Raw genomic sequence first — 25,872 nt, forward strand, 5'->3', positions numbered from 1 at the left:
ACTTTCATTTCTCCTGTGTAAAGAAAGTGACTCTCACTGGACAATTACTCTTTTTAATCAACATTTTTTTCCAATCAAAAGAGAAAACATGAAAGCCACAGAAAACTCTAGGTAGTTGAACTAAAACCACAGAGAATTGTACTGTTCAGTCATGGTCATTAACAGCATTTGTGGTCTTTCCCTATTCCTATGCCTATTTTCACAGTCATTATGTCAGACTATAACCTGTTTCCCACTCAAGCATTTTCCCGTGGCAGTAGACAGTAGTTCAGGACTCTTCTTGCTCTTTGATTTCAGGTATGTTTGGTTTCTTATGGTCCATGTAAAATAGACCATCGAAAATCATGGTGAATAATATTTGATTTTTTAACCAATAAAGAAGTCAATATAAAGTTTTTCATAGAAAATAAATGTAAGAATAGTAAAAATAAATTCTTTATAAACTTAGAAAGAATTATTACAATCCTTCATTTACCCTTGTTGGCCCTTGATTGGATTGTACCCTAAAGAACGGTCCAGTGTGGTAAATTAAAGAACCAATTATACCATTCCTTTCTCCTCCAGGAGAAGCATATGGTCCCTAAGGCCAGAAGTCAGATTTTATGAAAATTACTGGAGATGAACAGATATAATGTTTTTTAAAAAAACAGAAAACTCCTCTGGATTAAGGAGTTTAGAGTATAACTTTTAGCACCCTGTAAAAAAATGAAGCAATATTGATGCCATATGGAAAAGAATGAAGATGGCTGACTTTGAGAATGAATTATGGCAGGCCATTGTAAAGAAATAATACTCCAATAAAGATGTAAAAAAATTATACTAGGTTTTGCAGACATGGATAAAAAACCAGTATCTAGAGACCAATAAAGCAACATTGGAAATTTGGATGTTGGCCAAATATTGGATGAGCACCTCCTCATACAAGGTATTGGCCCTTGGCACATAGCACCCCAGGAAACCCAAAACGTTGTTGCCTGCAGGGACTCACAGCTGACTTGCGCAGGGGAGGGGTGACCCTTGGACACAAGTAACTATAAGGTGAGGGGCAAAGTGGTAGGTATCCTTGCAGAGAGGCATCTGAGGTGTTATAGGAACTTCTTTCTTCTGTTGACCTGGAGCAGTGTCCCAGTGGATCATTCCACACGAGGAAAGAATCCTTGGGCTGAGCAGTGTCATGTATGAACACAGAACATGCAGTAGCAGTAGGTTTTTCCTTTCCATTTCGTAGAGACCTGAAGTGAATTCCAAATGTAACTCAAAGGCAGCAGCACCTTTAGTAAATGAGGAGAGGAACTCTCCAAAGTCCATTTATTAAAACGGCCAGGGAAGGAGTGGAATCGCACCTGCCAGGGGACACAGTATCAAAGGTTTTAAAGTTGCAAAGGGAAATCAGTTCAAACCCTCCAGGATTAGGTCCCAGAGATGCAATTAGAAGGCTGTTCACATGAAAGAGTTCAGGAGTATTTACAAGAACAGGCCCAAGAGAAAGAGCTTATTTCTAGATTATTAACGCTAAAGTTGCTTTCCTCCTTAATTAATTCTCTATCTTTGGAAACATAAAAGATTTCATTGCCTCTTGGCAACTTTTGGTTCTAAATGGCCTGGGAATCCAACATGTGGGTCTAAGTGGTACCGAATGCCAGGATGAAAGGCCAGCAAATCTGTGGTAGTCACCTGGATGATTCTAAATATCTGGATGGATGATAAAACACGTATTAATTTGGTGCCAACATCACTACCTTGGGGCAGCCTACCTTGACTCCTCAGGAAGAAATCTGGTTCCTTTTCTTATGTTCACACTCACGCCTCTATATTTTTATTATCTGTGCACTCGTGTGTCTCCAACTCTGGGTCTAATTTTGGGAGGAGAGACACTGTGTCCTTCCTGCCCACCGTTGTTTCCTTTCCACCATATGTAGCACAGGGTGTGGAATGTTACTACACACCCACAGATATTAGATAAATGAAAGAACACTTGGGCAACCTGTGGTGGGCCGTCACTAATGGAATGTTCTGTGGTGAAGGCAGTAGGGAAAGGGCTCTGTCAAGGGTCGGCCAATACCTGGAGATTTGTCTAAGTGGGCGGTGGCACAAAGGCTAGAGCTGTACCAATGTGCAAGGTTTCTTCCTCATGTCAGTTGATGAAGGTCAGGAATGGGGCTGGGAAGCCGGTGTGATATTCTGATATGATTTTCGTATCCAAATGAGGACTTTGGAGCCCATCTGATACAGTGCCCACATTTTATTTTATTATTAAAAAAAATTTTTTTGCCTGTATTGGGTCTTCGTTGCTGCGCGTAGGCTTTCTCTAGCTGTGGGGAGCAGGGGTTACTCTTTGTTGTGGTGCACGGGCTTCTCATTGCGGTGGCTTCTCATGTTGTGGAGCACGCGCTCTAGGCGCGCAGGCTTCAGTAGTTGTGGTACACGGGGCCAGTAGTTGTGGCTCGTGGGCTCTAGAGTGCAGGCTCAGTTGTTGTGGTGCACGGGCTTAGCTGCTCCGCAGCATGTGGGATCTTCCAGGACCAGGGATTGAACCTGCGTCCCCTGCATCAGCAGGTGGATTCTTAACCACTGAACCACCAGGGAAGTCCCTGCCCACATTTTAAAGATGGAGAAATTGCAGCCCAGAAAGGAATAGAGTCTGCCCCTAAGGCACTAGCTAGCAGAGGAGACTTTCATACCTGTATCTCCAGATGTCCTGGTCAGTGCTCTTCTCTCTGTAATCAGCTGCCTCTCCTAAGAGCTCTGAAACTCAACAGTTTCAATGGCAGCTCCACAAAGGAAGTAGCTACGTGGTCTTAGGAGATGGTTTCCCCCTTTGCCGATGTCAATTTCCCGATTGGGAAATTGGCCTTATAACATGTGACTCCTAGGGCCATTGTGAGCTGGCCTTAGAGGAAAGAGTGTGTGTGATGGTCCTGGCAGAGTGCCTCTTACGTAGTTGGTTCTCAACTCTTAATTCCCTTCTCTTCACCCCTTGCACACGAGGTCTTCCAAGACAAGCAAAGGTGAAGAGTGTCCTTAGTGGTTCCAAGGGTCAGCTTTGCTGGGGGTTTGACTGCTCTGACCCATCTCATCCCTCAGGAAGCAAATTCAGAACTGAACCTGGCATGGATGTGGTCTTGCTCTAAAGAGACCCTCCCTGCTCACTCCTACATCCCCCAAAGAAACACAGCCTTCAAAACACAGACTTTCCAATTTTCCCAGTAAAATGAATGAAAGACGCTTTTGGGGGATGAAGTGATTTCTTTTTAGCTTCATTTGTTTACTTTTCCATAAGCTCCCAAGATGGCTTACATGTTAGCTGTTAATCACACCATCTGTTCAAACAGTACTTCACTAAATGATTCGATTCATACTTTTTCTTCTAAAATAATCTTTTAAAAGACAGTGTTTATGTCTGTTATCCTTCACTTGGCAATGTAGCATGAGCTATTTTAATGTTGCTATCATTGTAAACACATATTGAATTCTCCATTTCTTAACTGCGCAGAAAATAGGACAACTTCTCTGCGTTTGTTCCACTTGACTCTAGGCTTAGGGATGAAAGAGTGCTATTAGACAGAGATGTTATATTTCTAAAAAGAGAAAAAAAAGATGAAGACACAAAGTTCCAGCCAATATTTCTTCTGAAAGCTTGAATTTAGTGACAATGAGTAGGTTCCAGCCACTTGAGACTTTTCAGGCCAAGAAGCTGTGAACAGAGTGTCCTTAGTGGTTGGGAAGGGTCAGCTATATTGCAATCCTGGCTGGTCAGACTCATCTCATCTCTTAGGAGGCCAAGTTGCCACTGAGGGACACCTGGAAGAAGGGCCTCAGTCCCACCCAACAAAAGCTTGGGTGATGCAAGGCCTGAGGAGGAGGTAAATGGGCTGTTGATGCTTCTGAATAAGAGAGAGTCCCTTGAATTAGTAGAGTGAGAAGGATACAAGCGTAGAGGTAGACTTCTTATTGTTGCAAGCTGTTCTGTGGATCTCTGGAGGCCCCACATTCATGTGAGCCTCTGCAGAAGTTCATACAGCAAAGGATATGTCCTGGTGCTGGCTCATATGGATGTCATTGTCTCTTGCTTTCTAAGACCTGCAACCACATGGAAAGAGTGCTACATTGTAGTCATGTACAAAGTATAAGACATGTACAAAATAGGCAAATATAGATTTGTGTGTGGGGGCACTGATAAAGAAGGGATTCACTTTCCAGGCCTAGAGATAAAAGTTAAATGAAGAAGGCTCATATTAAAGGATACAGTTTTGTTGGGCTTTCAGGGTTGGATAGCTTACTAGTTCAGTATACAAACATTTTACAGAGACCACATCAATCCTATGCACAGAACTGTAGAAGAATAAAGTGTTTATGGGAATGGTAATCAGTTTGTGTGGTTGGATTAGCAAGTCAGGACACCCATGTGAGCTGGGTCCAGATCTCAGAAAGTCTTAAATGTCACACTGATGAATCTAGCTTTTTGCCTCCATGTGACTAAATATCATTGAGGATTTTTAAACAAGAGAGTGACATGCTCTGACATGTCTTGGAAAGATGGGTGACACTATAGTGTGGAGCCTAGTTGCAGTGGATTGTTGAGGAGACCATGTCTGAAGTCATTGCAATAGTCAAAGCAAGAAATGATGAGTGCTGGAATTAAGAGAGAGACAGTGGATGAAAGACTAGGGATGAACTTGAGATTTATCACAGAAGTAGAATAGGCAAAGCTTCAAAGATGATTGGATTGTGTAGTGAGGGAGGAGGAAGATTATAGGATGTCTCTCAGATGGATGGTGGCACCATTAAATGACATCCAGAAAACAAGAGGAAGGGGAGATTTTAGGGGAAATATGAAGCTTTCTGATTTGGAATGGTTCCATGTGGGTTGTCTGTGGAGCTTTGAGGTAGATACATGTCCATTTTTCGAGAACACATGTAACTGGAGCTCAGAAGAGATGTCTGAGCTATAGATAGAGCTTTGGCAGTTATTACTCTAGATAATGATTTGTGACAGTGTTCATGAGTTTGAACTTGCTCTTACTAATATCTTCTGCTCTAGTTGTCTAGTAGAAGTCATGTTTCACCCATGCCATGGTATATCCTCTCCCTTTATGGTTTGGGGTAGAGAATGAAATCAATATAAAGCAATAATCTCCAAGTATACGATGAATAATAAGAAATTGGTATGTAGGCAGTAAAGGAATGAACAGTACAGTTAGGATTGAAATGTTGTAAATATCCATGTACCATACATATATGGAGAGGTATAATTAGTTAGGCATGTTGAGTATTGAAACATTGTGGGGTAAGGCTTAGTTATTTTCAAATGGACGTGACAAACTGGAAGGGACCATGTATCAGTCAGAATCAGTTTCAGCTTCAAGAGACAGAAAACTTAATATATAGTGGTTAAAAAAGATGGATGATTTTTTGTACCTCACATAATAGATAACTGAAGATGAGAAGTCCAGAAAAGCTCTGGTAGTTCTACAATATTTATGGACTTGCATTCCTTCCAGCTAAACATTCTTCCCTCATTCTCATAGAGCAAGAAGCTTGGTAGAACTCTAGATATCACATTTACATTCTAAACATCAGGATAGAGGAAGAGGAAAATAAGGAGGACTCATTTTCTCCTTTTTAGGGCTTTCTAAAAATATACCACAACATTTTTACTTATATTTCATTGATAAGAATTTTGTCACCTAGATTCAGGGGAAGTTGGGAGTTGTAGTTTTTTGTTTGTTTGTTTGTTTTTTAGCTAAATATGTTGCTACCTAAATAAAATTTGGTGATCTATTACCAAAGAAGATTGGGAGAATGGATAATGGGGTAGATAACTAGCAATCCCTGCCATAGGACATAATCTCAATTTGGACCCGTTTGGTATAAAGAAGACCTAAAAGAAAGTACCATGCGGCATGCGGGACCCTCCTGGACCGGGGCACGAACCCGTGTCCCCTGCATCGGCAGGTGGACTCTCAACCACTGCGCCACCAGGGAAGCCTTAAAAATGATATCTTTAAAAGCATTCCATGTCAATACATAAAGAGATTCCTAATTCTTTTCATGTCTGCATAGTAGTCCGTTGTATAGGTTTACCAAATTTGCTTAATAGCCTTTTATTAATGGACATTTGATTATTTTTAACCTTTTGCTATTATGAGCAGTGCTTCAGTAAACTGGCTTAGAACACTCTTTGAAATGAATCTAGTTATGAACAGCTCATTACTTTGCTTTCATTTCTTTTCATTTCAACATAGACTGGTAAAAATTTTACCACTACCAGCACCATTTTATGTACTGGTCTTTGACAAACACTTTTCCACTACATCCTTGAAGTCATTCAGGCTTGTGAAATGGGCCGTTTGCTTTTGGCTGTCAGGTACCTCCTTTATAAAGTAGAATCCATCCAAAAACTTGGTCTATCTCACTAAGCGGGTACTGAGTTTATGTTTCCAGCTGATTTTTTCATACTGTTTTCCCCATGGTGAAATGTTCTTCCCATTTGGTTTTGCCTATTGTTATTTGTAACCAAACATAGAAATTTGATATGGCTAGACATGGGCTAATTAAGGATGCTAGATGTATCAACAAAAGGACAAGAATTTGAATACTACTCAGGCATTTGGGTGGATCTGGCACAGGGAGACAAGAACATCCTCAGGTGTTGGGATATATTAGCATCTCTTTTGTACATCTTGGCTTCACCTGTATATTATTTTACCTGTCATTATGACAATCAGCTGTGTGGATTCCAACATACTTCATGCAGGTGCAACCTGACAATACCTCATACCCTCTTTGTACGCCTCTCAACTCCTGGGCTGGGATTTACCAGTGAACACTACTATAAGACCGTCACTGATGCCTATATATCTACAATCTGAAAGCATGAATGACTGATGAATGAACCTTTTATCCATTGGGAGATAGGAGATGGTGGCTAAATTCATCCATCTTGTTTTCACCCATGAATAGGATTGAGTTTATACAACTTCTTGAAAAATCCAATGAGATTAAGCAAACAGTCTCACTTAGCTGAGGTCAGCTCAGTAACACATCCTTGAATTGGCTTTCCCTGTTTCTTTGATTCATTATCCATTCCCTCATTCTTGTTCTCTGGAATTGTACTCCCAATACAACAACTGCACATAAATACTGTGCCTCAAATCAGGGTAGTGGTATGAGATAAGACCTTGTATATAAGGTATGATTTAGGCAAGCATGGCCAAAACAAACAATAGAGGATACAGATCAGCAGTCAGAATCAGGGATTTAGTGGTAATGAAATCTTATCCAGACATGTATATGGGACCTGGTGATCAGAAATTCATTGTGTATGGGTACTGGGTACTGTATTCAGTAGACTATGCATGTAATCATCACTCAGGAATTTTGATATCATAAAGTTGTACTCCAGGTCAGGTAGGATTCTAGTTTCTGGAAGGATGGAGGGAACACTACTTGCAAGAGTAAGACTACTCATGAGTCCTAGAGGACCGAGAGTGCTAGATATTTGACCATGACCCAAAGATTTAATTGGAAAAAAGGTAATGGAGGTCAACTGGTGCACTGGGTCAGGTATGGAATAGAAGCTGTATGTCCTGATATTGAATCACAAAAGTATTTAGAGTTTCCTGCATAACCCTTGCCTAAGTTCAAGCTTGAAATTGGAGTGGGACTTTGTATGTAGGCAGGAGGGCAAAGTAAAACTCGCTATGTGGAAAGAAGTGTTTCAAAGACTGGGAATGACACAGAAATTGACAGGAAAGTCAACATTTCTACACTTGATGACCCTGGTAGGTGGAGTGAAACAAGTAATATACTCCTAATACAGACCCCATGCTTCTTGGTTTAGCATTTCACTCTATGACACATTAATTTCTTCACCTATTTGATGAGAAAGCTTGAACGTGCCACCAAAATGAGTGACGATCAGGAGTTCACCTTCAACAATTTACTTTAAGACGCACTGTTAAATGTACAATAGAAACTACACTGGATTATTAGTCAGGATACCTGACTGTAAATTGTGCCCTTAGTGAGTCATCTGACTTCTCTGATTCTCTTTTCTATTCTGAATAAAAGCCTACTATTTTTGCCTTCTCTACCTCATAGATTTGCTATGAGTATGAAATATGATAATATATGTGAAAACAATGTGTAAATGTTATGCAAATGCTAGTTATTATTATAAGAAATTATCTTTAGTGCTTAGGAGAATAAAGCTCTTTATATGATTTGCCTTAAATTTTGCATATGATACAAATGCAGTAACGTTGGCTTCAGGGTGGTTGAATTTCTTATTTATGATGTTAGGTTCCTGGGCCACTGCTCTGTCCTTTCCAGTCTAATGCCAAAAATATAGCTTACAAACCCCTGTCTATGCAGCAAATGTCTCATTATCCTCTGCGGAAGTCTCAGTTTAGATGTCATTTTGTAAACAACATCATTAAAGATTAAGAAAAGCATCACTGAGTCATTGTCATGTAAGCTATAGAGTTCTGAATGATATCTAAGGCAGAAATGTGTTCTCTGTGAAAAACTTTTTCTTTATTCTCAGTGTTATAGGAAAACATAAGAATTATAAAACAAAATGTCTAAATGTTTAACGATTTCTGTGTGACGTTATGCATGTAAATTTTCTCTCCACTATCCCCATTCAAGTGTTACTTGATATCCACATTACCATATCAGTGTTTTCTAGATGGAATTATCTGCACTCTTGATACTCAAATGTGTGGTCTATACACTAGCAGTGTTAGAATCACCTGGGAGCTTGCTAGAAATCCAGAATTTCAGATTCTAACCCTGACCTGTTGAATCAGAATCTGCATTTCATCAAAATTCTCCAGGTGATTCATAAAGTTTGAAAACCAGGGGTCTACACTAACCTGTTCTTTTGAGTCAACTCACTTCAATCTTCTTAACTTTTTAGGCTCTGTTCCTGTGCCCCACTCTGCTTTGCTTTGGGATCCTTACATCAATCCCTGACTCTAGCCCTATGGACTTGCCTTTCTTTATAGTATATGTGTTCTCTCAAGTGTCTGAAATTCCACTTTTTCTTATGCACATTGGTTTGACTCACCAACTTGTCCCAGTTGCTTTTAGTATATAAATATATACTACATATATTGAAGCTCTACTTCCTTACAACCTAATTCCACACCCTTACCCATTCAACTCAGCCAGTACTGAATAGGCCAGGCCAACTCCTTAGGAAGGAAGGGAGTTGGAGAAAGTTAGTTTAGCAGTACCATAGAAGTTGCCTAGATTAGATAGTGTATGCACATCTGAGTCTTGTTAAAAGTTCTTATTCCTCTAGTCTTAGTTTTTCAGTAGTCATCTGGTCCTTTTCGTGGTATAAGCTTCTGGAAGATAAACAGATTTCTACCTTTACTTCCTGGACTCTCATTTCTGTATGTAGGCAGGGACGTACTAGGGTAGGCAAAACAAAGCAATGGCTGATCCAAAAGTTATTCTCATCTGGCTCTGGAAATTACAAACTTGTTGTAGCAAACATATCAAGATAAATGGCATACCAGGGAGAATGTGGAGAGCGTGCCTTCCTGCCACATCTTTTTATTCCATCAGGTGAACAGCATGGCTACCTAGCTGCTTCAGAGCTAGTGTGTGAAATTTGTTGCTGTTAGTGAGTTAGCAACACAATTGTTTGTGGCAATCTCTTCTTTGGGAAGGGACAGTTTATAAGCAAGAGTATACTGTGTAGTTTGTATATAAGAGACCAGTTCTCTTCCATATGTGGTACCACAGAGACTGGACTGTCCACTCTACCCCAAGATCTAGCACCTGCTTTTTCTAACGATTATAATCAGTGAGAAATAAATTCATAAACTGGAGAACTATCAAGATCCATTTTCTTAAAGATGAAACTGTCATGGAAAAGAGTCCTTTAAAAACAACTGACTCCCATTTGATTGGGTCTGAGATAGGTTCATCTTTTATTCAATTCTTCTTTGTGGACAATTGTGAAAGAGCAAAAGACTGGTGACTCATTGACAGAGATGCAGGACAAGATATCTAAGGCCATCAGACCATTATCCTTCCTTTGACCACCTTCATTAGGGCATCTTTCACATCCTTGTTCCTCAGAATGTAAATGAGTGGGTTCTGCATGGGTTTTACTGCCCATACTGATTGCTCTCCCATAGTAAATTATGACCACAGTCAAGTGGGAGCCACAGGTAGAAAAGGCCTTGTGTCTGGCCTCTACAGAGTGGATCTTCAGGACAGCCACAGCAATACGGAAATAAGAGAGCACAGTGAACCCAAAAGGCAGGAACAGTACTACTACACCACTAGCAAACATTAGGATCTCCTTTACTAGTATATGAGAGCAAGTGGGTTTGAAGATTACTTGGAGCTCACATGTAAAATGGTTAACTACATTGTGGCCACGAAATTGGATTGGTGTGACTAGGACAGGAATCACAGCCATTAAGAAAGCACTGGCCCAATCTCCTGCCACCATCCAGATACAAACATTGTTGTGCAGGCATTCTGAGATGGCAATAAACCTGTCATGGCCATAACAGTAAGAAGGAAACACTCTATCACTCCCAAGTAAAGAGAGATCGTCATTTGGAAAAAGTAGTCACTATAGGATATAGTGGGAAAGTCCTTCCAGCAGTTCACCAGAACCATGGGTGTGGAGCTTGTAGACTAGCAGATATCTAAGAAGGATAATTGGCTGAGAAAGAAGTACATGGGGGGTGTGAAGATGGGAATCAATCCGGATAATGACAATGATGAGAATATACCCACCAAGGTGACAGATTAGATGAACAACATCGCCCAGAAGAAGGAGCTGAGATGCAGGCTGTCTGGAGAGCCCCATCAGAATGAATTCCATCACATTTGGATTATTTTCTTCAGTTGGGTAAATCATCATCCTTTCTATGAAGAGAAAAAGGAGGAAAGTATGACAAACATGGTGTAATCCTAAGAAGGCACTGGAAAAAGGGCAAGGCTGAATGATGAGGAAGAACTTCACTTCACCAGAGGGAGAAAAAAAAAACAGTTTATGCCACTCTATAATCCTTTGGATCTTCTCATAGCTGTGGTTAGGTCAATGAGGCCTTGTTTTTAGCTCCTCATCCTCTCACTCAGCATTCAAACCTGAAGACGCAGAACCACACCCTCCTTATAATTTGTATTACAAGGGGGTATTTTGTATAGAGATTTGTTTGGGGTGGCTATCCTTGATTTCATGTCTGTAATGAGTGTTTTCATGGTGAAGTGCAGCTCTTCAAAGGAACTTCTATACTTGCTAAGGCGTTTACTTGGCCCAGAATGATGATAGAAGCCATCAGACACAAGGGCAGGCATCTCAAACCCTAAACAGAACATTTCCCTTGTCCTTGCCTAGGTAACAAAATCAAAATTATTTTGCTTACAGTCAGATTTCAGGTCTTGAACATCTCTTGTCTTTTTTTTAACATTTTTATTGGAGTATAATTGCTTTACAATGGTGTGTTGGTTTCTGCTGTATAACAAAGTGAATCAGCTATACGTATACCTATATCGCTATATCTCCTCTCTCTTGCGTCTCCCTCCCTCCCACCCTCCCTATCCCACCCCTCTAGGTGGTCACATAGCACTGAGCTGATCTCCCTGTGCTATGCAGCTGCTTCCCACTAGCTATCTATTTTACATTTGGTAGTGTATATATGTCCATGCCACTGTCTCACTTCGTCCCATCTCACCCTTCCCCCTCCCCAAGTCCTCAAGTCCATTCTCTACGTCTGCGTCTTTATTCCTGTCCTGCCCCTAGGTTCATCAGAACCATTTTTTAATTTTTAGATTCCATATATATGTGTTAGCATATGGTGTTTGTCTTTTTCTTTCTGACTTGCTTCACTCTGTATGACAGACTCTAGGTCCATCCACCTCACTACAAATAACTCAGTTTTGTTTCTTTTTATGGCTACATCTCTTGTCTTTAGAGAAAAATTTCTTAGGTACAAGAGGGTAAAAGATACAGTAGAAATTAAAGATCTGATAATAGAATTCAAGGAACTTGAAAAAGGACTTGATCATAAACAGAAGTCGAGAATGTGCCAAGGGCAGCTCTGTGCCAATTTTGGGTTTTGCTTTTTGTGAAATTGCATGCAACTCTTATACAGGATAATTGTATTCTCCTGTAGCTGAGTTATAACTGAAAGAACCAGAGTAAATCATAGGAAAGAATACTGAAGTAAGGGCATTTTAGTTTTGATTTGACTATTTACTTGCTGTGTGACCCAACTGAGCTGCAGTTTCATTACCTATAGAATGAGGAAAAATATATGCCTTTCCTATGTCACAGAAATATTAAGTCCCAACAAGATAATGGATTGGGGAATGCTGTGAAAATTATAAATGTATGAAAACATAAGTGATTATTGTTTCTGGAAGAAGGAATACAACCAAGATATCCCCTTATCCAACCTTCTTGTCTCTTTTCAAGGTGTAAGGGAGCCTAGGAATTCAGTAGTTGCATTTATAAACACCTTAGGTATAGGAAGCTTTTTCCTACTGAGGATAACTGACTCAACTCCCACATATCAGTCAGGGGCCATACATAAGTAAAAAGTAACTTCAAAAATTTTAATGGTTTTGTTTGTGAAGAAAAGAAGATGATTTTAAAATATTCAATCTAACTTTTTCTTTGTGAACTTAAATACACTTATTTTAAAATTTATTTATTTATTGAAATATAGTTGATTTACAGTATTATATTAGTTGCAGGTGTACAACATAGTGATTCAATATTTTTATAGCTTATACTCCATTTAAAGTTACTAGAAAACAATGGTTATATTTCCCTGTGCTGTACAACATATCCTTCTTGCTTATCTATTTTATACACAGTAGTTTGTATCTCTTAATCCCGTACCATTATCTTGCTCCTCTCTCCTTCCCTCTCTCCACTGGTAATCACCAGTTTGTTCTCTATATCTGTGAGTCTGCTTCTCTTTTGTTATATACATTCATTTTATATTTTAGATTCCACATATCAGTGATAACATAGAGTATTTGTCTTTCTCTGTCTGACTTATTTCACTAAGCCTAATATCCTCTAGGTCCATCCAAGTTGTTGCAAATTGCAGAATTTCATTCTTTTTGTTGGATGATTAATATTCCATTGTGTGTATATACCACGTCTTTATCTATTCATCTGTTGATGTACACTTAAGTTGCTTCCATTATTTACAGTCTTGGATACTGTAAATAATGCTGGTATGAACACTGGGGTGCATGTATCTTCTCAGATTAGTGTTTTCATAAAAACACCTATTTTTTTTAAAAGAGGAAGCTTAATCCTCCTTTATATAACACTTGATGCACAAAAAACGTAATTTCTTTTTTAACATCTTTATTGGAGTATAATTGCTTTACAATGGTGTGTTAGTTTCTGCTTTATAACAAAGTGAATCAGTTATACATATACATATGTTCCCATATCTCTTCCCTCTTGCGTCTCCCTCCCTCCCACCCTCCCTATCCCACCTCTCCAGGTGGTCACAAAGCACCGAGCTGATCTCCCTGTGCTATGTGGCTGCTTCCCACTAGCTATCTATTTTACGTCTGGTAGTGTATATATGTCCATGCCACTCTCTCACTTTGTCCCAGCTTACCCTTCCCCCTCCCCATATCCTCAAGTCCATTCTCTAGTAGGTCTGTGTCTTTATTCCCATCTTACCCCTAAGTTCTTCATGACATTTTTTTTCTTAGATTCCATATATATGTGTTAGCATATGGTATTTGTCTTTCTCTTTCTGACTCACTTCACTCTGTATGACAGACTCTAGGTCCATCCACCTCACTACAAATAACTCAATTTCGTTTCTTTTTATGGTTGAGTAATATTCCATTGTATATATGTGCCACATCTTCTTTATCCATTCATCCGATGATGGACACTTAGGTTTCTTCCATCTCCTGGCTATTGTAAATAGAGCTGCAATGAACATTTTGGTACATGACTCTTTTTGAATTATGGTTTTCTCAGGGTATATGCCCAGTAGTGGGATTGCTGGGTCATATGGTAGTTCTATTTGTAGTAAAAAACATAATTTAAAATACACAATAATCTAAGTTGTTTGCATAGCTAGAAATGTGGTTTTCTAACTCTCCTAAATACTGATATCTATATTTACATTTATGTATATTATTAAAAGTAAGGCCAATTTATTCAATAACTTGATGAAACTAAGGATATTAAACATAAAACTAATGTAGGGTTTGTAGTTCAGGGTAAAGACTGAGAGATAGGAAGTCAGAGATGAAAATAAGGAATGGAGAAAAGAAGGCAGAGAGAAGAGAGAAGATCAATATCAAGAATGAGGTATAGAAGAGAATAATTTTGTTGTGGTATAAGAGGGTAGAACTAGAACTGGAAGACAGTTAAAAGAGAGGCAGATTTCAGCTGAGTAGGAGGACAGATTTTCTGTCTACATCAGCGATCCCCAACCGTTTTGGCACCAGGGACCGGTTTCGTGGAAGGCAGTTTTTCCACGGACTGGTGGGTGGGGGATGGTTTCGAGATGATTCAAGTGCATTACATTTATTGTGCACTTTATTTCTATTATTACTATATTGTAATATATAATGAAATAATTATACAACTCACCATAATGCAGAATCAGTGGAAGCCCTGAGCTTGTTTTCCTGCAACTAGATGGTCCCGTCAGGGGGTGATGGGAGACAGTGACACCCGAAGTGTGTTGCTTATGTTCAGTCTTCTCCGTGATCTCGTTTTGGTTGCTGTCACTACAGAAAACCCTGCTTCACAAAGATAGGATGTTGGAAATGGAAGCAGGCTTTTCAGTGCTTTCGTGGCAATCTCAGGATATTCCGCCCTGACTTTAATCCAGAACATATGGAGATTTGAAGTTGTCTCAGACATACTTTTAAGGTCACAGTCATTTGCGATCTCAAGCAGTTGATTCTCTTCTAGTGTGGACAAAGTCGATTCACCTGGCTTATTCACAAATGGGTCATGGATCCATTCCTTCCCAGTTCGGGGGTCTTTTGTGGTTGTAAAGTAATGCTCAAACTCTTGAAAGCTGAGATAGGTGGTCATGCACCAGCTGGGAGAAAGAAGGCCCTGGCACAGTCGCTTCCAAAATCTCTGCTAATGTTTGAAACATGTCAAAAATCCCAATGTTCATATTCATCGCCCCCATAATTACAGTTTGGCTTTGAATGCAGCCACTTTATCTGCAGACTTGAACACAGTTGTAGTTCTTCCCTGAAGTGACAGATTGAGTTCGTTGAGCAGGTTGAATATGTCACACAAGTAAGCAAGTTTTGCGACCCATTCTGTGTCACTGAAATGTGCTGCCAGTGGTGACTGTTTTTCTAAAAGAAATCTGTGCAGTGGCTCTTGTAACTCAAAAACTCTGGCCAGTCATCTACCTTCAGAAAGCCATCTCACTTCTGCGAATAAGAGATGACATGTGTGCTCTGCGTCCATCTCCTCACAGAGCTGCACAAACAGATGTGAGTTAAGGGCATGTACTTTAATGTGGCTGATAATTTTAATCACATCCTGCAAAATGTTGTTAAGTTCAGTTGACATTTTTCAGGTAGCCAGCATTTTTCTCTGGATGACACAGTGCATAGACCCACATTCAGAAGTGACCTCTTTGACCTGAGTAGTGAAACCAGAAAGCTGTCCAGTCATGGCAGCCATTCTGTCCGTGCATATACCGACAGAAATGACTAATTCAGTTTTCTTGATATGTAATCATTCAAAGACTTGAATAGTTCTGTAGCTGTGGTGTTGGTTGGCAACAAAAGTGCACATAACATATCCTCATGCACATCCTCCTGAAAAATATATTGCACAAAAACAAGCATTGTTGCCTTGTTGTCAACATCAGTAGACTTGTCAACCTGGATTGCATACCACAGTGACTCATTAATCTTCTCTAACAAGCGTGCCTCAGTATCCTCTGCTATTTCATCAATTTGTCTAGTTATAGTGCTAGCCAAAAGAGAAACACATGCCACCTTTTGAACTGCATCCTCTCCTAAAAGTTCACGACAAATGTCTTTATCAGCAGGCAGGATCAACTCTTCACCAATAGTAAAGGACTTCTTAGCTTTAGCAATGCGGTTAGCCACTAAGAATGGTGCTCTCAGTGCAGACACATGTGATAAAGTGGTGGCCTTCAATAATTCTTCTGTTCTTTGTGTTCATGTTTTTTCTTTTGAAAAACTCCAGAGGCTTGTCTTTTAATGCAGGGTGCTTGGTCTCCATGTGGTGAAGCAGTTTTGAAGGCTTCATGGCTTCGTTGGATAGCCGGTCACTGCATATTATACAAGGTGGGCTTGGAGAATGTGAATCACCTGTTGCAATGAACCCATAATTTAAATAGGACTCTTGGTATTTTCTTTTCAATGCAGCTTTCTTTTTGTTGGCAGTCTTAGAGTCTTCCACTGTCTCTTCATTGTCTCATCATTCTCTTTTCAAAGAAGCTCTCCAGCGACGTTTGTTTTTTATTCATTTTGGCTAGGGTTAGCTTGTGGGCTTAGCAAAACTGTGACAAGTGCACAGTGTGGGAAAGAGGTGAGGACGGAAGTGGTAAATAAAATAATGGGTGGGCCACCACGTGGAGTGAAATTAAGTGTCAGATTCTGACTTAAAGCCTGCCACCAGATGCAGCTGTACAATTGAAGTACATCAACTCACTTGCCACTAGAAAGCCTGCCACCAGATGCAGCTTAATTGTCACTTGCCACTCACTGATAGGGTTTTGATATGAGTCTGCAAGCAATTGATTTATTATGTTCTCTGTGCAGTCAAACCTCTCTGCTAATGATAATCTGTATTTGCAGCTGCTCCCCAGCGCTAGCATCACTGCCTCAGCTCCACCTCAGGTCATCAGGCATTAGATTCTCATAAGGAGCGTGCAACCTAGATCCCTCGCATGTGAAGTTCACAGTAGGGTTTGCGCTCCTATGAGAATCTAATGCCGCCGCTGATCTGACAAGAGGGGGAGTTCAGGTGCTAATGAGAGTGATGGGGAGCGGCTGTAAATACAGATGAAGCTTCGCTTGCTCACCCACCGCTCACCTCCTGCTGTGCAGCCCGGTTCATAACAGGCCACAGACCAGTACAAGTCCATGGCCTGGGGGTTGGGGACCCCTGGTCTAGATAACTAGCGTTATCTAATATGATGGAATAAGCAGTTTCATGAATTAGTGAGCTCACTCCTTCACTGATGCAACACTCAATTTCAGCCTGGTTATCAGTACAGTAGGGGGATCTCCCATATTAGACCATAGCCTGAACTAGGCCAAGTCTATACAACTGTGAGAATCTATAATGCCATAATTATGAGAGAGAAGAAATGGAAGAAAGAAGCAAGGGCATAGAGAAGGCAGGAAAGAGAAGAGACAGATCTAGGAGAGGGACAGATCCAGGGAGTTAAATTAGGGGAATATGGAGGAAGAGAGTAAGCAAAGAGAGACGGAAAGAGAGAGAAAGAACCATGCCCTCAAAGGGCTGCAGGGCACTAGTTAAGTAACTTCCTCTCCTCACCAAGCTTCTAACTAGGGTTATCTTTATTACTTAGCTCCATTTCCACCCTTCCTGTTAATGCTGCTTTTATCTTTAAAACACTTTATTGAGGTATAATCGCTATACAAAAAACTGTACATATTTAATATATACAGCTTGATGAGTTTGGAATAAGTATATACCTGTGATGCCATCACCACAATCTAAGCCATAAATATATCTATCACCTCCAAGAGTTTTTTCCTTCCCTCTTTATTATTATTATTATCAGTTAGTATTTGTGATAAGAACACAAGTTCTACCCTCTCAGTAAAGTTTTAAGTATAAAATACACTGTAGGTTCTATGCTGTACAGTAGATCTCTAGGAATGATGATCCAGCAATCTCAGTTCTGGGTATATATCCAAAGGAATTTAAATCGGTATCTTGAAGAGATAGCTGCACTCCCATTTTCATTGCATCATTATTCACAATAGTCAAAACATGAAAGGAACCTAAATGTCCACTGGTGGATAAATGGATAAAGAAAATGTCATATGTACACATGATGGAATATTATTCAGCCTTGATAAAGAAGGAAATCCTGCCACTTGCGACAACATGGATGAACTTGGAGGGCATTATGCTAAGTGAAATGAGCCAGACTAGGAAGACGAATACTAGGTGACACTGCTTATATGAGGAATCTAAAATAGTCAAACTCATTGAAGCAGAGAGTAGAATGGTGGTTGCCAGGGATGGGGGCAGGGAAGGAGAAATGAGAAGGTATTAGTCAAAGGGTACGAAATTCCAGCTATACAAGATTAGTAAGTCAACTCAGAGCTTCGATTTCCATCACACAACTGTACCTACTAGAAAGTGACCCAATGGACTACTAAGGACCAAATCCAGTGTTATTTCTCTGTCTTTAATTTCATCTAACACTTCTTACCATTCCCACCTCTTGACATTTTTTCTTCCTTTGTCTTCTAAGATCCATTTCTCTCAATTCACCTCTCACCTCTCTGATTATCCTTTTACCATGTTAGCTTCTTCTTTCTAACTTCTAAATGTATGTATTTCTAAAGTTTCTGTAGCATTCAAGATAAGCTAGCTTGCTCTATAGCAACAAACAACCCTCAGATTTTGAGTGGCTTGAAACAAAGTTTACTTCTTGCTCATGCTACTTTTTCATCTGTGGTGGGTCTCTGCTCATTGAAGTCACCCAGGGACCCAGACTTACTGAGGAGTCTTCTTTATGTATGCTTTAATGATTGCTGAGGCAGGAAAAAAGAGGCATATTGAATTGTGCATTGCCTCTTTAACCTTCTGCCTGGAAGTCACTTTTACTCATGTTTAGTTGGCTAAACAATCATATGGCAATGATGTCATGTATCTGGAAGGAAATAAGAACTGGATTACTTGTGAAAGACTCTAATGACTACCATATATTCCTTCCTAATTTCTGTAACTTTATTCTGTCCGTGGATAGTCATGTCTAGTTTTATGACTTCATCTAACTCTTGGTACTCATGACTCCAAAAACTTATAGCTAGAGGCCAGATAGCTTTGTTTTTAGCCCAAGAGTCACATGTCCATTTGGCTTCTGAAGCCCCAGACTATTAGAAAGTAAAATTTAAAAAATTAAAATGTACTTGTCACCATCCTATTTAAAACTGTCATTGTTTCTTCCCTACTTGTACTAATAGCATCTGAATTTTCCCAATAAAGCAGTGAGAAACTTAGTCATCATCCCTCTTTCCTTAAGTTTCCCATATCGGCCACTAACATATCACCAAACTGCACTATCTCTTTAATGTGGCTTTTCTGCTCCATCCCTGATAGAGATTCCCTTGTCAAAGTCTTTTCTGTACCTTTTGCACGGACTCTGTCAATAGGTTCCAAAATAGTTTTTTATCCTTTTCATCTGTCCTGGACATTTTTGCCAGAGTAATCTTATAGTTTGATTATATCACTCCCTTATCCAAAACGCTTGTTTCATTCTCTACTGCCTATGAAATCAAGTCATAACTTCTTAGTCTGACATTCAGTACCTTTCATTATCCTTCATTATTTGTCCTCAACCTAACTTTCTGTCAGTTATGTTCACTGATCCTTGGTTTTCCCTTTGTTTATTTGCTCCCTATGATGTATGTACTCAATGTCCTACACCAAAACTCTCTGCCCAGGACTAAGAGGGTTCCTGGAATGGAGGACTTCAAGTGCCCAAACCTGGGGAATCCAGGCAAACTAGGATGAGTTGGCCTCCATAGATTTTCCATACTCACCATTCCCCAGACGTGCCACTTTCTATGACTTTGGTCACACAGCTCTGACCAGAATGGCTAACCATCCTATTCTCTCCATTAAAATTCTAGACATTTATTGATCAATCTCTTCCAAGAATCCTTTCTCCCAATTCAGAATTAATATTTTCCTCTAGTGTTCTCTCACAGTATTTTTGGTTTTTTCTTCCTCTGTTATAGTACATATCACTCTTTTCAATAAATTGTAGCTAATTGAGTATATATAGTACATGTTTATCTCCCTCTCTATGTTGTAAGCTTTCTGAGGGCAGAAACCACGTATCATTTATTTCCTTACCTGGTATAATGCTTTGTCCACAATAGGGGTCAATAAATACTTGTTTGACAGAAATTAGGGAGCAAAAAGAAAGATGAGAGCAAGGAAAGAAAGAAATGTGAGCACAGAGGGGGTACGGAGGGAGGAAGAGGGAGGAAGAAAGGGGAGATAGGAAAATCTCATACACTTCGAGCTCTTTTTTCCTGAGGTGATAGCAGATCCGTTCCTTTCCTACTGGTATGCCACCCAAACATTTTTCCTACTAACCATCCCCAAATAATCTATAATCTAGTTTAGTAATTGGTTTTCATTACTTCAGTAAGATTACCTAGTCCTATTTACTGTTTACCTCTTCTGGAAACATCAATTACTTACTGTTCTCTACCAGCCAACATTATACAACTGTCTATTCCCAATTTCCAGAGGCTCTTACCTCCATATCACTTTTAGCTTGTTACTATTAATCCACCCATGGTAAGCATCCTTCACCCCACCCTCTCTAACCCTAAAGCTTTAACCAGTACTAACACAAGAAAGTTTGGGTTACATCACTTCTGCCACTACCATCAGTTCCAACCCACTCATAACTTATTTCTGGGCCATGTGATACTAGGATACTCTCCTTTAAGATTACATTTGCAGAGTGAAATATTGGTGGTAAAACACTAAGGATAGAGAATTTGTTCTTACATTTTAATATCCTTAGCCTCTGTGTGCTTAATTCGGGGAAGTAAGTGGGAGGCAAGGAGGAGTGTACACTGAGAAACCATTGGTTATAGACACTTTTTTTTGGCCTTGATCCACCTCATGGTTCCTCTCTACTGAGCTAAACTCTCCTTCTATTTAAGTAACTTAAATTTAACAAATGAATTTTGAGCATCTGTAATGTACATTCTGTGCTACCTGTTGTGTTCTTGTAGGACTCTGCATATACTTCTATTAGAGCACTCTGTGTATTAAACTGCAGCTGTTTGTTCAGAGTTTGGTTTCCTCGCGAGACAGAGAGAGTATGTCTTTTAAAGTGTATCTAGTGCTTAGTACAGTGTCAAGGACAAAAAGGGTGCTCAATAAATGTTGGAAAGATAAATATGTAGATTCTTTAAAAGAAACAGAGATAAGTGTAAGACATGGTCCCTGCTCTGGAAGTGGTCACCACCTAGCAGGTAGAAGAGGGGAGGACCTCTGAATACAAATAACTTTAAACAAGTCAGACAAACAAGTCTTGCCACTCTATTATAGAACCCAGTGAACAACTGAGAGATGTATTTTGACCAGGGGATCTTGAGTTCACTTGACAGATTTATATTTGGTTCCAAATTTCCTGTATTGTCTTCAATAGAGGCTTTTATTTTGTCTTGGAATTTCATGATTTGATGACCAGCTTCATTTTTCTGCTAGCTAATTTTTTTTCTCACCATGAAAAGGGACTAATATTAAAAATCAAAGTAGAGTTGTTTTTGTTGGGAGAAGAGGAAAAATGAGACGATAGAGGAATGGTAACTGAATTTTCTGAATCTGAAACTGATATGGATGTTCTGACAATTGCTAGGCAACTTTCAGGAATATCATGATGGAGTATTAGAAGTTGGAGTTATCCTAGATAATTGAGTTATGAGGGACAATGTGGTGTTTAAGGGTGTGGGCTCTGCAGACAGACATGGGTTTGAATCTTGCCCTTGCTACTTCATGTGACCTTGACCAAACCATCTAACTTCTCTGAGTTTTAGTTTTGTCATTTATAAAATAATTTCTACTCTAGAGTGATGTTATGGATATTAAATGAGATGGTTGATAAAACATTATCCTTGGTATACAGTAAGTACTTGATAAATTTATTTCTATTCTATTAATATTACAGGGGCCTGAATATGATGCTCAGGTGATATAGGCATTGACTAGAAGTTGGACAAAATGGCTTTTTAAGTTATTCCAGGCCTGAGACTCTGAGTTTATAATTCTTTGGCCGAGGGGAAAATAAACTTTACTTACCATTGCCTGTGCTGATCAGATAACCTCAAAGCCCAGACACACTGCATAATTCTCCGACAGCAATAACTCAGCTGGCAGTTCCCAGGCAGAGATGTAGGAGAAAGTCCAATATCCGGGAAGCGCTAGGATCTACAACTTCCTGTGGTCTGCCTAGTGAAATCTGACCAGATAAGAACAGTTAATAAGAAGCTCTCGAGATATAAAAGCTCCCCTTTTATCTCTGAATGTGAATATTATTGATGTTAAATACCTGAATGGATGAGGTTAATTTGAATAGTCTTCTATTGTTGCAAGAAATATGGAAAACTGTTCAGGGAAACTTGAAAAACTCTTCTTCATACTTGTGGCATGAACTGAAAGAAATTATTTTCTTATTCTGAAAAAATGATGGCTCCACTGCCTGTGTGAGGTAGAAGCTTTTAAGGACTGGACCCAGAGACACCGGATTGTGGTATCTAAGAAGAGATCAAGTCTCATATTCTGGACCTGCCTTCTGTAACACTTTGCAAGTCATGCCAGATTCCTATCAAGGCCGAACAATTTACCTTGAGGTCCCCAGATATTTCCAACTGCCATTAATGTCTTGAATAAGAAAGCATTGCATTGCAATGAAAACATTTAATGGCTATAAATTCAATTTCCAAGAAGCTTTTCTCTTTTGGATACTCAAGGGGCAGGGTCCCTGGGCAATGACTTATTATTTCCCTTACCTGCTCTGCAATGATTACAGAGACTATCCAGGAAAATATTTTGATAACTTGATTCTCCTAGTAATCCCTCCCCCTTTTCATTTCTTGAAACAATTTTCTGAGTGTGATCACATACCCTCTTTTCTCCTTCCATCATACAGGGGTGGATTTACTATAAAATATCAGATGTTGCTTTCATGTCTCAAACTCCTTTTGTGAGCAAACCCAGGCTATGGGCCTGATAAATGTTTAGCAAGAAAGCAGCATAGCATAGTATTTGAGTGAGAGCTCTGTTGTCAGGCAAACCTGAGTTGAATTTCCAGATCTGCCACCTACTAATTGTGTGACTTCTCTGCATCTCAGTTTCTTCATCTGAAAAATAAATTGAATACAGTAATACTTATCTAATAGGGTTGTTTTGGGGATAAAATATAACAATGCACAGCAGTGCCTGATTAAAGTGTTCAGTAAATGGTAGCTACTATTATCGAGAAGCAGATCTCTTCATCAAGTTCGCAAGATGAGAGGATGTAGCTAAAGTGGTAAATGTGTATGCAAGTACTTTATGAAGTATTAGGTCATTCTGAGGGTATACCATCAATTATTCTGTTGAGTTGGCATATCCTAAGATTAGACGTATTTATGAAGGGCTGCAACGGTAGTCCCTTAATACCCCTTCAACTTCTGGGACTATAGCTATATCAGGGTATGCTTAGACAGTAGCAATCGGGAAACTAAAATCCTAGGTCATTAAAGCAAACAGGTAGAAAAATAGCCTTTAGTTATGGTACCACAAGACAGGATAAGCAGTGGGGTATAATATCTTGTGCCTATCTTACTGTTTCACTTCTCTGGCAAAAGGTTGACAGCTCCATATTTGGCTTTTCCAAAAAACATAATAAACCCGATGAGGTGGTTGAAATGCATTTATAATTCTTGCTTTGGGGGATATGGCTTGGACAAGTTGGAAAGCAAAGTTGAAGTATTCTATGAAGAACTCCCATTCTTTTAGGAGTTGGAGACACATCTGAGACCTGCACCTGAAGGGAGAAAAAGGGAGGCTGGAAGACAGTGGGTTAGCTTCTCATACACCTGGGACTGGACTTGAAGTGCTAAGAGTATGGAATTGCTCATTTTTGTTGTTGGAGTATCAGTTGCCTACTATAAAGGTGTTTGCTGAGACAGTGAGATCTAGGTCTGAAGACACCTGCATAAACTTGAAATAGAACTTTAGGCAATCCATTAGCCTCTCTGAGACTTTTTCTTTTTCTTCCTTTAAAATTGAAGTGAGATTTACATATAGTGAGATACACTAAATGTAAAACTGAGGAATTATGAAAAATGTACATACCTATGTAACCACAACCTCAGTAAAGATATAGAATATTTCTACCACCCCCCCAAATTCTTTCGTGTTCCCTTCCAGTCAATCACTGCTGCCACTGGCAGCCACTATTTTGTTTTATATTCCCCCATATTAGTTTTGCCAGTTCTTGAATGTCATATGCATGGAAGCATATAGAATGCACATTTTTGTATGTAGCTTCTTTTACTTAATGTAATGTTTTTGAGATTTATCCATGTTGTTTCATGTATTAATTGCTTATGATTTCTTTTTTTTAATTTCTTACTATTGAGGAATAGACCATTGTATGAATATATCACAATTGTTTTATCTATTCCCCTATTGATAGAATTTGAGTTGTTTCTGATTTGGAGCTATATTGAATAATGCTGCTATAAACATTCATGTACAAGTCATTTTGTCGACATTTGTTTTCACTTCTCCTGGGTAAATACCTAGGAGTCTAATGGCTGTGTCAGAGTAGATATAGGTTTAATTTTAAAGACGTTTTCAGATGTTTTTTGAAATTGTTTATAAAATTTTCCATGGCCACCAGCAATATATGAGTTCCAGTTGCTTCATATCCTTGCCAATATTGGTGTTGTTGGTATTGTTAATTTTAACCATCTGGTGGTATGTGGTAGTATCTCATTGGGTTTCTAAAAAAAACTATTTTGAAATAACTTTATATTTAGAAAAATTATAATGATAGTACAAGAGAGTTCCCATACACTTTTCACCCTAACATCACCCTCCTATTGTGGTTTCAATTTACACTTCACTAATGACAAATAATGCTGAGTACATTTCATATGACTATTGGTGATTTAGAATCTTTCTTTGTGAAGTATGTGCTCAAGTCCTTTGCTTATTTTTATTGAGTTGTCTTTTTGTTATTGATTTTTAGGAGTTTCTTATATATCTCAAATGTAGTATTCTGTCAAATGTGAACATTGTGAGTATTTTCTCACAGTCAGTGGTTTGCCTTTTCCCTTCCTTAATGGTATTTTTGAAGAAGTTTTAAATTTTGATGAAGTTCAATGTATCCATTTATAAATGATTAGTGCTTTTTGTGATCTGTCCAGGAAATCTTTACCACTGCCAATGTCATAGAGATATTCTATATTTTCTTCTAGAAGCTTTACAGTTTTAACATTTACTTTGGTCTATGATCTATCTTCAATTAATTTTTTAGTATGGTGTGAGGTAAGAGTAGAGGTTCACTTTTTCCCCATATGGCATCTGTATTAGTTTTCTAGGACTGTCATAACAAATTACCACTATCTGGGTGGCTTAAAATAATAAAATTTGTTGTTTCACATTTCCAGAAGCCAGAAATCCAGAATCAAGGTGTCAACAGGTCTCTAGGGAAGAGTCCTTCTGTACCTCTTCCAGCTTTTGGTGGCTCCAGGCCATCCTTGGCTTGTGATAGCATAACTGCAAACTCTGCCTCCATCTTCACATGGCCTTCTTCGCTATGTCTCTTGTTCTCTCCTCTTCTTGTAAGAACATCAGGCATTGGATTTAGGGCCCATTCTAAATCCAGTATCATCATCCTGAGATCCTTAACTAATTACATCTGCAAAGAAACTTTCTCCAAATAACATCACATTCTGAGGTTCTGAGTGAAGATAATTTTTTTGTGGGGGAGAGATACTAATCAACCCACTGCAATTTCCAATTGTTCCTCCACCATTTCTTGGAAAGACTATCTTTTTACCACCAAATTACCTTGTAATCTTTGTCAAAATTCAATAGCTCTTGTAGGT

General features: G+C 39.2%; 1 pseudogene; it reads right to left on the minus strand.

The window, feature by feature from the left end:
• LOC137216569 (olfactory receptor 13H1-like) overlaps window positions 1-25,658 on the minus strand; it is a 34,725-nt pseudogene extending 9,067 nt beyond the window's left edge.
• Between the last annotated feature and the right edge of the window lie 214 nt (window positions 25,659-25,872).

The sequence above is a fragment of the Pseudorca crassidens genome, chromosome X, assembly GCF_039906515.1.
Source record: "Pseudorca crassidens isolate mPseCra1 chromosome X, mPseCra1.hap1, whole genome shotgun sequence".
In the NCBI taxonomy this organism is placed as follows: Eukaryota; Metazoa; Chordata; class Mammalia; order Artiodactyla; family Delphinidae; genus Pseudorca; species Pseudorca crassidens.